This window comes from Miniopterus natalensis, chromosome 1, assembly GCF_054644295.1.
Source record: "Miniopterus natalensis isolate mMinNat1 chromosome 1, mMinNat1.hap1, whole genome shotgun sequence".
NCBI classification, from domain to species: Eukaryota; Metazoa; Chordata; class Mammalia; order Chiroptera; family Miniopteridae; genus Miniopterus; species Miniopterus natalensis.
Genome location: NC_142081.1, coordinates 103,700,652 through 103,714,979, shown reverse-complemented (window position 1 = coordinate 103,714,979; position 14,328 = coordinate 103,700,652). Strand labels below are relative to the sequence as shown.

At 33.8% G+C, this 14,328-nt stretch overlaps 1 pseudogene; it reads left to right on the top strand.

Moving 5' to 3' along the window:
- The first annotated feature begins 13,438 nt into the window (after window positions 1-13,438).
- Window positions 13,439-13,715, top strand: LOC148094287 (small nuclear ribonucleoprotein E pseudogene; annotated as a pseudogene).
- The last annotated feature ends 613 nt before the right edge of the window (window positions 13,716-14,328 follow it).

Below are 14,328 nucleotides of genomic sequence, written 5' to 3'. Positions count from 1 at the left end.
GAAGGACTGTGGGCTGTGTTCAGGAAACTCTCGTCTAAGCTTGTCATAACAATGGTTCTCCTGTATGTCAGGAAAGCTATAGAATAGTGGAGAGAGGTGAAAGGAGCTGAAAATACTAGGCATAGGACATAGAGGGTCATCTCAGTGAAAAACCTGATGAAGAACCTGAGACAGAGGCCAGAGAATGCCCTTTAGTGTGCCAATTTGCAGCATACTTGTGTGGTTTGAGGTAAATACAGAAAGCCAAACCTTAAAGGGGAATTTTTGTTAAGTTTTAAAAGGGTGCTGTCCAGTAACACAAGAACATGTTTCCCAGGGAGAAAGTTAAGTTTACAAAGTACTTTGAGTAAGGAAAAGCTTTCAGAAAAATAAGCTTAAATATAATTCAATGTCAGATGATTACACTTGAGCAAGGGACTTCACTATGCATGCCAAATGTTAAAATTAAGCTAAACTTAAATACATCAAGTTAGGGAATAAATAAATCATTCGCTTTACCAAAGTGCAGGATTTTTAATATTAGAAGATGAATGGATTCTAAGTCTGGATATATTTGTTGCTGTTGTTTTTTGCTTTGCTTTTGTTTAGTTGTGTGTGTGTGTGTTTTTAATTTAAATATTCTAACTCAAATGACTGGGATGGAAAACACTGAAGGAATGCCATTTTGCAAATTTATAGTCACTTATTATCATTCTATCAGAGATGACAGTATAATAAAAGATTTTGTTTAAATAACATACCCTCTTTATATTCTGGTTCTGTAACAATATTAATGTTCTGAGCCTTTCAAAGACACTGTTTACACATTGTTTAAAATATCAAATTCACCAAAAGTGAGAAGTCATGCCTTTACAAAATAATAACTAAATTTACTAAGCACTAAGTATGTGCCAGCCATTGTACTAATACTTTGCATGTGTTATCTCATTTAATACTTGCAACAACACTATGAGAAAGCTCATGCTAATATTTCCATTTTACACATGAAGGAGTTGATGTGTAGAGGTGTTAAGTAATTAAAATATAACAAAGATAAGAATGGAGATCAGTATTCAAACCTAAGCAGTCTGGTTACAGAATGTATTATAGTTGCTTGAAGGCACCCTCTAGTTCATGATGGAAAATTCCCAGAAACTCCCAAATAACACTTCCATCTTATATCCTTGGCTAGGAGTTAATGCTAGCAGCAAGGAAACTGGAATGAATTCTTTATTCTGGAAATCCATATGCCCATCTAAATATCTAATACTGTGAAAAAAGAGAAATCAGATCTGGAGACAAAGAGAAGTCTGCCCCTGGTTAATCAGAATACATTTTTATTGTATGTCCTGTACATAATATTATTTTTAACTTGCCCTCCTAGGGCAAGCATCAATGTTTATAACTTGCCTAGATGATCTACACCAAAATCTTGTAGCAGATTCTCTATATTGTACTTGATTAATATTAAAATAAGTTATCTAATAAAATAATTTTAAAATAAAAAAAATAAAATTAAGTTTTATTACCAAAAAGTGTCCTACATATATGTTTTTATCATTTTTATCTTTTAATTACAATTGACATAATATTATATTAATTTCAGATGTACAACCCGGTGATTAGACATTATATAACTTACCAAGTAATCATCCCAATAAATCTTGTACCCATCTGGCACCATACATACTTATTATAACATTATTGACTATCTTCCTCATGCTGTACTTTACATTTCCATGATTATTCTGTAACAACCAATTTGTATACTTTTTTTTTTTTAATCCTCATCCAAGGATATTTCTACCATTGCTTTTCAGAGAGATTGAAAGGGAGAGAGAGGAAGAGAGAGAGGCAGAGAGAGGGAGAGAAAGAAAAACATCGATGTGAGTGAGACATCAAATTGGTTGCCTCCTGCCCTTGCCCTGACCAGGGCCAGGGAAAGAGCCTGCAGCCAACCTGTACCCTTGGCTGGAATCAAAGCCAAGGCCTTTCAGTTATCCGGCTGACACTCTAGCCCCTGAGACAAACCAGGTAGGGCCAACAAACTTGTATTAATCCCTTCACCTATCTCACCCATCCCTCCAAAACCCTCTCCTCCGGCAACATTCAAAATGTTCTCTGTATCTACGAGTCTGTTTCTGTTCTGCTTGTTCATTTATTTTGTTTTTTAGATTTTTGATATATATGTAATTATTGCCATTTTATTGTTCATATTTTTTATCTTTTTTCTTCTTCTTCCTCCTAAAGAAGACCCTTCAACAGTTCATGTAGCACTGGTTTGGTGGTGATGGACTCCTTTAGCTTTTTCTTGCCTGTGAAGCTCTTTACCTGTCCTCAATGATAACTTTGCTGGGTAGAGGAATCTTGGTTGTAAGCCCTTGGTTTTATCACTTTGAGCATTTCTTTCCAATTGCTTCCGGCCTGCTGATCTGATTCTTGGGTTCATCTACTCAACTATTGATTCCCCTTCATTTCATTTAATGCACCCTTCATTTCTGACTGGTTCTTCTTCAGGGTTCCCATGTCCTTTTTTATGCTTTTGAAGTTCTAAGTTCATCTACTGTTCCCCACTGAGCATTCTTATAATCGGTGTTTCAAACTCTGTATCTAAGTTGATTGCTTGTGTGCATTTTGTTTAGTTCTTTTTCTGGAATTTTGCTGTGTTCTTTCATTTGAGACACGTTTCTTTGTCTCCTCATTTTGGCAGCCTCCCTGTGTTTGTGTCTCTGTATTAGGTAGAGCTGCTGGGGTCACCATGGAGGATCAGCTGGGCAGAGGCTCACCCCTTGGAGCAGGACTTACTTCAGTGGGGCTCTTGTGCCCGCTGAGTCTGCCCCTTGAGTGTGTCACTTGTGGAAGTGGTTGGGTTGTGCTTCCCTGTGGTCTGAAGCTGTTCACCAGGAGTGCTGGCTGTAGGGCCTCCGGGGAGGTACAGGCCAAGATCTGCCTGGGGCCTCCTGGTATGAACTACACAGCAATCTTCAGATGGCTGTTACTTTTGCTGGGCTTGGAAGTGCCTGGGAGAAGCCAAGATGTAAACCAAGTTTGGCTGCCACTAGTGCCATGCCTGGGGTGAGTTACCCAGAGGTACAGAACACACCAAGGCCAGATGCTCTTGTGTGAGAGATTTTAAGCAAGTCTGAAGCATGAGCCAATACAGGCCATTTATATGGAAAAGCCACTGGAAACAGCTTGGGTGGGTCTGCAAGTTTTGTGAGGTGGATTCTCAGGAAATTACAGGGTGGGGTAAACAATGTTAACCAGGTTGATGGAGATTCACATGGCTCATGACTGCCAGCTCTCTTGGGGGCAGTGCTCAGAAAAGGAACAATGGCCTTTGCCATTCTGTCTGAGAGAGAGCTGCCCCTCCAGCTCTTGCCTTGATGCCACACAATTCAGTTTCTCCCTATATGTCCCTGGTGCCTTTCAAGCTACTGCTCCTGTGCTAAAGCTCAGAGGGAGGAAGTCCATGTAAATCCATGCACCGGCCCTTTAAGAGGAACATCTGGAACTCCACCAGTCCTCTCTTTCATGAAGCCACAATTTGATCTGATTTTTACAACCAGAAGTTATTGGGACTTCTCTCCCTAGCTTTTGAACCCTAGGCTGTGAGGAGCCTGGTGTGGGGCTAGGACCACTTGCTCTTCAGGGAAGACCTCCAAAGCCAATATTTATCCCAATTTTTATTCAACACATGTGAGTGTGGACCAGCCCATTCCACATCTCTGCCTCTCCTACCAGTTGTAATGTGGTTGCTTCTTTAAAAAAAAAAAAAAAAAAAAAAAAAAAATTCATTTTAGAGAGGGAGGAAGTGAGAGAAAGAAACATCAATGTGAGAAAAATACATTGATCGGTTGCCTCCTGTAAATGCCCCGACTGGGGATCAAACCACACCACAGGTATGAGCTCTGACCAGGAATTGAACCTATGACCTGGTGCATAGCATGATGCTCCAACCAACTGAGCCACACTGGCCAGGGCTGGCTTAATCTTTATATCCTTAGTTATAGGACTTCTGTACAGCTAGATTTCAGGCAGTTCTGAATAATGGTTGTTCTGTAGTTTAGTTATAATTTTGAGGTAGTTGTGAGAGGATGAGAGTACCACATTTACTTTCATTGCCATCTTGACTGGAAACCCTACTTTAAGAGATGCTTCTATAGACATGCCTGACCTGTAATTGCAAGATAAGCATATAAGTGACACCAATGTTAGATAAATAACAGCATTGATGAAATCAACAACCAAAATACCACATACAATCTGTGCGATTATTTTCTTTCTCATCTGAAACCCAATATATTTTATGATTTGCAAAGAAAGCATGATCTCCCTCTCATGGTGCCTATTTTCCTGTACTCGGGGGTCTTGATGCCAGAACACAGTCTTCACCACCATTTCTAGTTGTTGCCACTGTGTGGGAAACTGGTTAAGTATTTTATAATGTGCTACTTTTATAAACTGCCAAGTCTTTCCTAATAGTTTTTCAGGAGCTGTACTTATTTATTAATTAATTCATTTTCATGTAGTCAACCAATATATAAAACTGAAGACTGTGACAGTTTTTTCAAATAGAAATAAAATTTAATCATTTTTTTCCCTCATTGCATTTTCTAAAAGAACATTTAACTTAATATTGAAAAAAAGAGGTAGTAAATGATATTGTCTCCTGTTTCTCATTTTAGTGAGACTGAGGTAAGAGTTTAACAAGGTTAAAACTGGCCATAAACAACATATCTCTGAAATTATGTTTGAAATCTAAAGAGTTAGAAAAAGAGCCTTGGAGCTTTTTGTCATTAGTATACTGGCAATAACATCAGGAAACATCCATCCAGGATCAAGAAGCAGAAATGTCGGTTATAGGTAGGTGCAAGATTCACTAACTTGGTGTGGAGGGAGGCTAGACACTAGAGAAGGATCATACAAACTAAAGTTCCTAGACAAGCTAAGACATGTGTTACCATTAAACCATGATCAATAATTAAGACTAAAACTACAAACTAGTTAGAATAAATTATAATGTGTCATTGCTTAGTGTGTTGTTTTTAAACAATACATACTTAATAAAATTATTTGTATCCTACATTGTTATTGTATTGCAAATAATCAAATTTAATAAAATAAATGCATTTTTTTAAAGAGAGAAGTCTTATATTAGTACACCAATATAACATTTTAAAGACCATTCTGTTGAATTAATTTAGGAAGTAAAATAATAAGAAGGAATTGCTTCCAGAAGTCCTTTTGTGATTACTGCTGTAAATAGACCTATAAGTACAACAGAATATAGAGGCTATTTTCTTGTAGCCTTTTCTGAGAATTGTACCCCATTATCTTATCACTATATTTGCTTTTGAAATATTTATAATGTCATGCTCACAAGAACATTGAATATTGTGCACTTTAGAAATAACATGATTTACAAGCAGTGTCAGAGTTGTTGATCCTTCATCCACAAACATAATTTTCATATTCAGAAATTTACTGCATGCTATTTTGTATTTTTATTTTGGCAGATAATCATAGATAGTTCAGAATAAACAGATTTTCCCCTTCTAAATGATTATTTTATTAATATATTTGGAAGTATATCTTCTAATGAACCATTTTCTTCTTTCTACATAGACTTTCAGTAAATCTATTAACCTGAAATTTCTATTTCAATTTCGACTACTATTTTAATTCTTATATTTTTGGATCAAAAATTGCACTTCATTCTTGTGTAATTTTGAGTAAATGTCTGTCTTAAGTAATTTTCTCAGAAACCCATATCAGTGCTTAAAAGGAGTTTCATAAGAAAGTTGATGCTTCCATGGTTTCTGTAGTTCTCACACTTGTTGATCTTCTGTCCTGTGAAAAGGGTCCAATGTCATCATTTATTTTCCAACATTCTTTTTTATTTTATTCAAGTTATTTGGTATTTAATTTTCACTTTCATATATTCTTGTGTCTATTTTAATTTTACTAGACTTTTATTGCTGCACATAGATACTCTTTCGAATTAATTATTTTTAAAATGAAATAGCATCCTAAAATATCACTTACTCAAACACACCTGGAGTCTCAGGAAGATCTGAGTCTGCCACAGGAGTTATTTTCTGATCCCCATAATGGCTTTGAGGAGCAGACAATTCCATAGTGGCTTATGTTGTTCCTTTTTACTCTCTGTTGATGTTTTAGAGTAACTGCAGTTTCTCTTTAGGTCTCTGATAAGGTTTAGCCCCAGTAATTTAGGGGGAAAAAGAGAAATTATTAGGAATTTTCAGTGTAAATACCTAACATATGTGGAGTTGAACACTGGAAAGTATGCTAAAGGCCCCAGATAAGATCGAATCAGGAATCAGTTTATTTAACTTTTTTTTATATGAATCATCACATTAATGATTCTAGTTGACTAATGAGAGGGAATACACATATACTATAATATTTCAGCATATAAGTGCTGGTCAGATGTTACTCTTCACAACTGCATCTATGATGTTAACCATATGTACTCTTAGATTCCATCTTGAGATCAATAAAAAGTTATCTTACATCCTAGGTTCATAAAACAATTATATATCCTTCATGTGAATTTTTTCAGTAATTGTATGTACTTGCTCCAAATTGACACTAACTCCAAACAGTTGTTGAACTTGCTCTCCATTTATTCCCCCAAATTAGGCTAATTCCATTGTAAGTTCTTGCTTTAAAAATATTTTTAGGAAGATAATATAAGACACCACTAAATAACTGTTAGATTGGCTGAAATCTAAAACAGACAACACCAAGTGCTGGTGAGGATGTGGAACAACAGGAACTTTTACTTATTGTTGACAGGAATGCACAATGTTACAGGCACTTTAGAAAACTAGTATGGCAACTGCCACCAAACTAAACATACTCTGACTATACAATCCAGCAATCATGGAGTTTATCCAAAGGGGTTGAAAATTTATGTCCATATAAAAACTGGCACATGGGTGCTTATGGCAGCTTTATTCATAATTGTCAAAATTTGGAAGCAACCAAGTTGCCCTTTGGTAGGTGAGTGGATAAATTAACTGTTGTATCTCCATGCCATGGAATATAGTTCATCACTAAAAAGAAATGAGCTATCAACCCATAAAAAGACATAGAGAAAATTTAAATGTGTATTAATAAGTGAAAGAACCCAATGTGAAAAGGTTACATACTGCAAGATTCTAACAATATGACATTCTGGAAAAGACAAAACTATGGAGACAGTAAAATGATCAGTGTTTGCCAAGAATTTAGCAGAGAAAGGAATGAATAGCTGGAGCATAGTGTATATTTAAGGTAGTGAAACTATTCAGTATGATACTATAATGGTGGATACATGTTATTACACACTTGTTAAAAGTCAAGTAATGTACAACACCAAGAGTGAATTGCAATGTAAATTTAGATTTTAATTAATGTATCGATATTGGCTCATCAATTGTATCGAGTATATCATACTAATGAAAGATATGTGTGTGTGTGTATGTGCATAAAACTGGTGGTAGTGAGGGGATATATTATAACTGTATTTCCCATTTAATTTTCTTATAAACCTAAAAGTTCTTGGATTAATAAAGTCTATTAATATTTTTTTAAAGTTGTTGAATAAAAAAATATGTTTTGCAAAGCCTGATTGTATCTTTGATTATATCTTCAATCATCCCAAGACATTGTATAATTTTAAAAATTCAAGGTTTAGTTAAATTAAACATTTAATACTTTTGCCTAAAACATCCAGTTGGAAAATCTGATTGCTTCAGGTTTCATTGAAGAACAAACTTTCTCCAAACTGTTGAATACAAGGACTAAGATATTTTCACCCTAACATACAGTCTCCTCAGGACTCATAAGTAACATAAGAAATTAGACTATTTCTCTGATGTTGACGATATAATGAGTAGTACCCCAGAGCACTAGAGGTGGTTTATACAGGTTAATGATAGTTTATTTGTTGCTTTTTTTTCTAATTCAGTGATGCCTGTTGTTCGCTTGATTTTTTTTTTTAATATATATTTTTTATTGATTTTAAAGAGAGGAATGGACAAGGAGAGAGAGCGATAGAAACGTCAATGATGAGAGAGAGTCATTGATCGGCTGCCTCCTGCACGACCCCTGCTAGGAATGGAGCCTGCAACCAGGGCCTGTGCCCTGACTGGGAATCGAACCTCGATCTCCTGGAACCTTGGGTGTTTGCTTAAATTTGATCATGGTGGAATATTTATATCTTGAACATCAGCAAACACTGCATATAATTTTTTTTTTTTTTTTTTGGTTTATTAGAGAGCTGGTTTACCAGCACAACATTGGTTAATATGTTATCTCAAGCTTACATCTATAGGAAATATTTTGCCCACGTTGAAATAGATTATAGAAAAACTTTTCCTCAGGAAAGACAAAAGGATGCTGACTTTGATATCGTTATTTTCTGAAAAAAAATAATTTTTATCCTCTTGATTTTCTAGAACCATGATAGTAATTTGTTTTCGAAGTTTCTAAATTGCATTACTATAATAGAAAATAATCTAAGAGATCATAAATGTCTATAGGGATTAGCAGATATGCCTATAAATTTTTACTTTAAATAATGGAAGGAATTTAAGAGACTGTATATGCAGATGTCTGAGTTACTCGAACACTTCTGCCTTAAAGGGAATTGTCAAAACCTAGTGATGAAAAGGTGATGAGGGAGAATACTGTATTTGTTTTTCATTGAATGCCTAGTGTCTCCATGTTTTTTATACTAAACCTATATAACATTATGCATTTTGAAAAGATTATAGCACCAGGTTGTAGAATTCCAAGTAGTAAGATGAAGGTTAATTGTAGCAAATTGAAAGAAAAAATATATATAACAACTGAATGCAAAATGAGTAGCAAATATGTAACTTATCAAAAGCAATTAATTCATTAAAAGAAACAAAAAAATAATAATTGTGCCAAGCACTACACCAGGTATAAGATATACAAAATTGTGTCTTGGCAAAATTAACTCAGAGATGGTAAGAGTTTTTAACTGATGTAATATAATAATAAAGAGACTACAAAGCCCTCTGGGGACAGTAATAATATCTGCCTGTGACAGTTTCTCTGCTCATTTTCCAAGATTTTGATACTTTTTAAGAATATTTGCTAAGTATTTTGTAAAATGTCCTGTAACTTAGGTGTGAGTGATGTTTTCTCATGACTGGATTGTGGTTAAGGGTTTTGAAGAATACCATAGAGGGAAGTTTGCTTTCTTATCACATCACATATCAGTGTGACTACCGGTGATGGTAATCTTGACCACTTGATTAAGGGGATGCAGTCAGGCTTCTCCACTGTGAAGTTACTCTTTTCTGCCTTTCTACACTCTGCTATTTGGAAATTAATAAGTTGAGTCCACACTACAGGGAGAAGTAAATTCTGCCTCCTAATGGGAGGAGTGTCTATATATGGTTTTTGGAATTCTTTTTAAAGGAAGATTTATCCTTTTCTCTGTCATTTATTTATTAAATCAATCATTTATGTTTTTATATATATACATAGATATATAATTTATATTAGTATGAGCTTGATATTTATTTAATATTTTGAGTTATAATCCAATACTATGTTATTTATTTTGTTACTCAATTGTTTCAGTTTTGGTCACTGGAATCTTTTTTACACTGCCTTCTGGGCTCTTTTTCACATGTACCTATCAAAACAAACCAACAAAAAATCCCACATTGAACTATTTTTCTTCTCAATAGTTTTACCTTTTCCAGAATTTCATATACAAGAAATCATGCAGCATGAAACCCTTTGGGGTATGACTTTTTAAAATCAAAATATGTTTAAAATTTATTCATAATAAACACTGTTATCTGCATCAATGGCTCTTTCCCTGTTGTCACTGAATAGTTTGAAATACGCTTCCACACATTATTCATGTGTTGTAGCAAATCTTAGTTACTTTCATTTTTAGAGTATAATGAGGCTACTGTAATCATCTCTGTACAGGTTTGTGCGAACATAAGTTTTAAATGCACATATTTTAGGAGGAGTGTGATTGCTAAGATCATAGACTACAACTTCAGGAGGAATGCAGATACCTTTTCATCATTTACAGTCCTATCCCCCCTCCTCTGTGGTATAGCTATCTGATATATTACCTCCTCATACATGGAGACCCAGATAAACCATTTTATAATTATTATTATTATTTTTTTTAAATATATCTTTATTGATTTCAGAGAAAGGAAAGGAGAGGGAGAGAGAGAGGTAGAAGCATCAATGATGAGAGAGTCATTGATAGAGCCAGCAACCTAGGCATGTGCCCTGACCGGAAATTGAACCCCAATTGCCTGGATCCCAGGTCGATGCTCAACCGCTGAGCCACGCCCGGCCAGGCTAATTATTTTTTCTTTTAACTGTCAAACACAATTTTAAAATCTCAAGGAAAGAACAGTCTATAACATTTAGTTATATGTTTATCCTTTCCTATTAATTTCTTAATTTCTCTTTTAAATTTTCTTACATAATAATTTATATTCTTTTTGCCTCTCCCCAGCAGAACTTGTGAATGGTATACTGGCTTCTACTTTCTCTTAGAATTGAGGTGACAATTCACCCATATTTGCACCATAACTTACAGAAGTGAGGCCAGGAAAGGCATTTTTATCCAAGCAAGTTTGCGACCTACTAAAATTGGAGATTTTCAAAGGAACCATAGTCTTAAAATAGAATATTTGCAAAAGAACCACAATATGTTCAGGTATAGTGCAAAATTACTGGTCATTCTAAGAGTTAGATTTACCAGGCAGAATTTAGCAAGACAAGAACCTGAAAGATATTTCTATTAAAAAGTTTAGTATGAGAAATTGGCTAACCTGATTGTGAAGGCTGGCTAGACAAGTCTAAAATTCATTAGACAAGCTGTCAGGAAGAACAGGCTGGAGTTATTAGGCATGGGATAAACCTGCTCTCCTCAGGAGAAAAAAAAATTTTTCTAAAAGGGAACCTCAACTGTCCTTTGAAAGTATTTCAAATATATTCACAACAACACCTAGGTTAGTGTTTGATTTAATAACTTGGGACTATCCTCCAGCCAAATGAACACATCAAAATATTCATCATACCAAACAAAATCTCCATTTGAATGAGAAAAGACAGTTAACAAGCACTAACGCTAAGGAGACACAGGTGTTGGAATTCTCTGGCAAGGACTTCAAAGCAGCCATCATTAAATACATTCTAATAAGAAATTACACTCTTGAAACAAATTAAAACTATCAAAAATCTCAGCAAAAAAATAGAAGATATAAAGAAAATTCAAATGAAAAATTTTGAATTAAAAAGTACAATAACCAAAGATTTTAAAAAATCAGAGGGTGTACAAGAAAGTGGTACGTTTTTAGGTGCTCCAAGAAAAGAATTGTCTGCCCAGTATTCTATATCCAGTGAAAATATACTTCAGCAATGAAAATGAGATAAAATCATTTGCAGATGAAAGAAGCTAAAAGAACTTGTCACCAGCAGATCTGCTCTAAGGAACATTTAATAGAAGCTTTTTAAACTCTAAACTTTCACCAGTTATTATTGACAAGAATTAGAAGGCAAGAGAAAGATTAAAAGCGCATATATTGCTGAGACATTTTTTAAAGATTAACACTTTAATAAGATAAATATCACATTTATAGATTTCTAAATATTAATTTTTAAAAGACTCAAAACAAGAGTAAGATTATAGTCTTAATAACATATCTTCAGAGAAAGTAAAACTTGGCTTTAAAAATTGATAACCTATAGTATAAAACAGTGGGCAAAGAATACAAATAAATGATTCCTGGAAAAATAAATCCACATATTACTAAATATTTGAAAACCTTCTCAATTTTCCAGGCATTCATAAAAATATAAATTAAATGATAAGTAGAAATCCTTTTCTACGTATCAGATTAAAAATTGTAGAAAGAATGATTCCAATAGCAGGTGTCAATGATGATAGGGGATATATACTTAATATTACTATTGGATATATGATAGGCTTATCTTAAATATTCTTTATATGTTAATAATGGATATCCTTTATGGAAAGCAATATTCAAATAGTTATTAAAATTCCCATATAATTTTTACCTCAGAATTACTCTTAGGAATCCATTTCATTGGCATAAAAGAACCCATGCAAAAAGATGTTTATTAAAGCATTGTTTGTAGAAATAAATATTAAAAACAAAAGGAATCTCATCAGTAAGTGAAAGGTTGAGTAAAGCATAATACACCAATATCTATATACAGAACACTCTACTAACATTAAAAATATGTTAAATGTATAACAATTCACTTATATTTTTATGACATTAAAAATGATAAAGCAAGATACAGAAAACTATGTATAATACAGACCTATTTTTAAAAACAAAAATATATAGGAGTGTATTTATATGTGGATGTATTTTTATATAGCCATCACCTTAGAGTTTGCTACACAAGGATACACATCAAAGACTAAACATTTGTTACCTGTGACAGTGAGGGGAAGCCATGAGACATCAATAGAAAGGAGTGTATGCAAAATAAAATGACTCAATATATTTTGATAAATGCTTAAACTATAAATAAAAAAGAAATAACAAAACAAAAATTATGAATTCAGTAACTAGATTCCTGAAACAATAAAGGACAAAATCTAAGCAAAAATTAAGAGGAAAAAAATACTCAGTGTAGAACACATTGCAAAAGTTTCAAACCTGTCCTCATACTAAATATCTCAATTAGACTGTATGGTACCTTTAACCACACTAGTTCAAGATTATTAAACATTCCTTAGAGATTAACATTTTAAAATTAATTTCAGAATATATATGTATACATATATAGTTATATATTTAATTTATCTTTATTGTTGAAAGTATTATAAATGTTCCCTAGATCTGCCTCCTATTCTATATAACCAATAGGTAAATGAATTTGTAATTTGGTGCCACCTTTGAATAAAGTAGGTCTAGTCCTCTCATCATCTGGAGAGAATATATTTTTCCATGCATGGGTTAATTCACTGCAAAAATATACTATCTAATTATCTAATATAATTGACCTGGTAATCTAATTCCTACTTCCGGCCTCAAATAGTTGGAGATAAGCTATTTAAAATGAACAAAATAAACTGATGAACAAAATAGATCCAGGGAAGTAGAACAGACTGAGGGACCTCAGAGGAAAGGTGGGGAGTGGGGGTGGGGGTGGGGGGGAGACGAACTGAAAAATTTATATGCATATATGCATAACCAATGGACACAGACAATAGTGTGGGGTACTCTTTGGGGGGTGGAGGTGGGAGGAGGGGATCAATGGGGGGGGAAAAGGGGGACATCTGTAATATTTCGACAATAAAGACAATTTAAAAAAAAAAAATCAAACTTATTATTCCGGAAGTAGCTTTCTGAGGTAGTGCAGTTTTGTTGGGTCTTGGTCAGCTTCCACCATAGTGTACAGTGACCGGGACCAAAAAGTGCAGAAGGTGATGGTGTAGCCCATCAACCTAATCCTCAAGTACTTGCAGAATAGATATCAGATTCAGGTGTGGCTTTATAAGCAAGTGAATATGCAAATAGAGGGCTGCATCATTGTTTTTGATGGGTATATGAACCTCGTATTAGATGATGCAAAAGAGATTCATTCTAAAACAAAGTAAAAAAAACATGCAATTAGGTTGGATCATGCTGAAAGGAGATACTATTCCTCTGCTCCAAAGTGTCTTCAACTAGAAATAACTAATGAAGTGAGAAATTGTTGAGAAGCAACACTGTGTTTCTTAGGTGTCTTGTGTTGGGAGTATAGTTCTTAAACATTTATTCATATTGTTTTGATTACCTTTATGTTATTACCAGATGACAATAAATGTTATGGAATTGTTTTTATTTTAAAAAAATAAAATAAGTGAGAATCAAACTTGCTTATAGTATTTTCTGAGACTGAGATATAGTATAGATACATTATTTGTATCCTTCTTACTTTAGATTAGATTATGATCCTGTTATATTAACTCATTGTATAATGTAAATGTTTTTAACATTTACTCAAAAATTCTCTATGTAATTTATTGTTTAATATCTCCCTTCACCTAAGCTATGAGTTTCATATGAACTATGAATTATTTTGTTTATTGTTTTAATTCCAGTACTTAATGCAGAATGCCATTTGATGAACGAATGAGAAAATACCTGACAATATTAAACTTTAAACTAATTCATTGTATAATCTACATAAGCATTTTGTGATTAACCCATATTAGGCACTATTTTAATACACTATTTATAAACTGCCAAATTAGCTATCATAATGTAATTAATTAAAATATAATGGCCTCTTAGGTCTCAC